A 3,802-nucleotide genomic window follows, 5' to 3' on the forward strand; every position below is an offset into this window, starting at 1 on the left:
CCTATATTTATACTTAAACATTCCTCTCTACTCTAGGCACAAGGCCCGAAATTTTTGGGGAGGGGGTCAGTCGATTATACTGACCCCAGTACGTAACTAGTACTTAATTTATCGACCCCGAAAGGATGAAAGGCAAAGTCGACCTCGGCGAAATTTGAACCCAGAAAGTAAAGACGGACGAATTACCGCTAAGCATTTCGCCCAGCGTGCTAACATTTCTTATTTCTTTATTGCCCACAAGGGGCTAAACACAGAGGGGACAAACAAGGATAGACAAAGAGATTAAGTCGATTACATCGACCTCAGTGTGTAAATGGTACTTAATTTATCGACCCCGAAAGGATGAAAGGTAAAGTCGACCTCGGCGGAATTTGAACTCAGAACGTAAAGACAGACGAAATACCGCTAAGCATTTCGCCCGGCGTGCTAACGTTTCTGCCAGCTCCCCGCCTTTTATACTTAAATATTCATCCTCTGAGAATCTTCAGTCTTTACTTTCTTTCCGTATGTATGTATGTATGTATGTATGTATGTATGTATGTATACATATATACACACACACGCGCGCGTGCGCTATCTGCATAATTGCTTCCATATCTGCTCATCTGAATTCCTCTTATAGCTACGCTTTACCCTCACGGAATTTGTCCCTTGTAAAGACATCGAGGTCTAAGTCCGAATCATTTTAGCGCTACAAAGTGTTTTCTACACCGAGAATCTCTGGATTTCATTTGCTGACTGCATACATACATACATACATACATACATACATACATACATACATACATTTGTGACTATGAAAATCCACAAGATTTTAAAATTCAAAGTATGACGGTTAAGTAAAGATACTCTCCGTCACAGCCTTGCTACCACATTAGTGGCCGGTCGAAATTTACTCTAAATTTAAAAGAGAAAGAGATGACACACATACACACATACATACATACATACATACATACACAATGGTTGAAACACAATTTCGAGCAATGTCATCGCTTGATTGTACTCTCAAAATACCATGCATGTGGCTTTTCAGTCCTGCTAGGGACCTAAGCTTTTTTGCATAAACGTGGCCACGATGAGCGCCTCTTGCAGCAGGTTTTCAGAAAGTTACCAACCATGCGGACACGTGCTTTCATTCCATCACGGAATTTTTCATTGAGTGCTTTGCCTTTGGGTCGTTGGTGACAGAACTTAAAATCCTACCGTGCCTATCTAGTACCTTTGGCGCCTTGGACGCCTTGCAGGATATACATACATACAAACATACCTAGCAGTTATGACACTCGGCGTCTTTCTATGCATTATAAAATGGCTGCCCTATATAAAGATCGTTTAATAATTCCTCTGACGTTAATTGTCTTTTCGACTATATCTAAAACTAATCTAAAACTGCCGATATGAACGATAAGAATTTAAAGAAACCGGCGCTGCCAGCACCATCATCAGACAACTGTTATATCTGTATCTCTGTTTATTGATCCGATATCGATGACTATGATATAAAGTGGAAAAAAAAACAACAAAACATTTCAAAACCACAGTTTGAAAATTTGAAGATACATATATATATATATATTGTATTTTTATATAAGCTTAAAGCTTATGGCGATCACCGTGCAATGACTAAGGAAAATAGTCTAATAATGGGGCATATAAGACCTCGACAGAAATAAGAAGGCTTTCCCCGAAAGCATATATATATATTTACTCTTTTACTCTTTTACTCTTTTACTTGTTTCAGTCATTTGACTGCGGCCATGCTGGAGCACCGCCTTTAGTCGAGCAGATCGACCCCAGGACTTATTCTTTGTAAGCCTAGTATTTATTCTATCGGTCTCTTTTTGCCGAACCACTAAGTTACGGGGACGTAAACACACCAGCATCGGTTGTCAAGCGATGGCGGGGGGACAAACACAAACACACATACACACATACACACACACATATATATATATATACACATATATACGACGGGCTTCTCTCAGTTTCCGTCTACCAAATCCACTCACAAGGCTTTGGTCGGCCCGAAGCTATAGTAGAAGACACTTGCCCAAGGTGTCACGCAGTGGGTCTGAACCCAAAACCATGTGGTTGGTAAGCAAGCTACTTACCACACAGCCACTCCTATGCATATTTCGTATATAACAGCGGAGTGACTTATTCGAAGACTACAACAATGCAAGTAAGCGCATTATGCTTTAGTTTCATGTTTGCAATTTACTAGCACAGATGGTATATATTTAGTTTTGTTTACCCACATATTCGACATCTTTTATTCTTGTTGGTATTACTATTGTCATTATTATTGACTGTGGAAAATAGGCAGTTTAGCCTAATATTATATATTAAATAAATAATGTCGTGCGAAGCAGCGATGAATGAAAATATTCCTGTAAAGTCATATTTAACGCGTTCGTATGTATTCGGACGTAATAAGACCTTTTGCTGCTGAGATAGTCCCAGATGAAAGCCCTACATTTTTGTTGCCAAGTGGAGCCAAGTGGAGCCAAGTGGAGCTGTGAACGACGTTATTGGAATCGCAGATCGCATGCATTTCAGCATCTTTCAGCTTCTTCAAATTTTTTTAATGTTCATATTTTAACAGGAAAAGGCTTCTATCGCCCTTTCTTTGTCCACAAAACCAGAATAAAATTTTCCACTACTTCTAAGAAAACACTTTAGAAAGCACTGCCTCAGAGCGTTAGACATATACCTATGTATTTAAAATTACAACCTTTTGTTGGTTATTTTTTCCTTCATTTCTCAGGGGAAAATAAAATCAAGTACCAGTCACATACTGGGGTCAATACAACTAACTTTTCTCACATTACTGGCCTAGCGTCTATTCTAGAAACAATTTCTCATCCTTCCCTACTACTTCTACTACTACTACTACTACTACTGCAGATAATCCCTGACCGCCTGTCATGTTTATTCTTCATTGCCAACCCCTGCCAACTGTTTCTGTTGTAATTTGTTAGTAAGTGAACTCAAGCGTCCAACTCCACTGCTTCGGGTTTTCTAAATCAAAGCTCGGCAACTCTTTTATACTGTCTCCCCTTCGCCTTTCCCCTTCCATTTCCACACCCTCCACCCCACGAAACGCAGTTACCATTCTTTAGCTGAATTACTTTTCGGCTTAGCTTCTTTTACTGTTTCTTACCCCCATTCTTTTTCTTCTTTAGCAAACGAAACGAACCTCCTCCCCACCAACCATCACAATCACCACCGTTTCTATCAACACCATCATCACAATATACCCATTTACGGCTACACGAATCAATGAAGGAGCCTCTGGACCACTGGTCCCTAACCTTTTCATTGCTCCGTACCCCTTGAAAATGATTCATCGTTTTTCGTACATCCTATATAAGTAATAATAAATATAAATAAATGCGCCCTTTTAAAGCTTACCCAGGCTCATGGGCCCGGTTTCCCGGTTTCAATGACGTATGTGTTCCCCAGCTGGACGGGACGCCAGTCCATCGCAGCGTTTCTCATTTTTGCCAGCTGAGTGGACTGGAGCAACGTGAAAATGAAGTGTTTTGCTCAAGAACACAACGCATCGCGCGGTCCAGGAATCGAAACCACAATCTTACGATCATGGTGCTGACACCTTAACCACTAGGCCATGCGCCTCCACCATAAGTAATAATACATATCCTTTATACTCATTACTATTAATCGTTCCAATCATCAGACTGCAGTCATGTTGGGGCGTTGCTTTGAAACCTTTAGTCTAACAAATCTACTATTTCTCGGGTGGACCAACGCTTTGAGAATATAAATTTGGTAGACA

The 3,802-nt window shown here is 40.3% G+C and overlaps 1 protein-coding gene across 1 annotated transcript in view; it reads left to right on the forward strand.

Annotated features, from left to right (window-relative positions):
- LOC106871144 (protein shifted-like) overlaps positions 1–3,802 on the forward strand; it is a 92,118-nt gene that overhangs the window by 18,718 nt on the left and 69,598 nt on the right. The window lies entirely within an intron of this gene.

Source organism: Octopus bimaculoides, chromosome 20 (assembly GCF_001194135.2).
Source record: "Octopus bimaculoides isolate UCB-OBI-ISO-001 chromosome 20, ASM119413v2, whole genome shotgun sequence".
Taxonomy (NCBI): domain Eukaryota; kingdom Metazoa; phylum Mollusca; class Cephalopoda; order Octopoda; family Octopodidae; genus Octopus; species Octopus bimaculoides.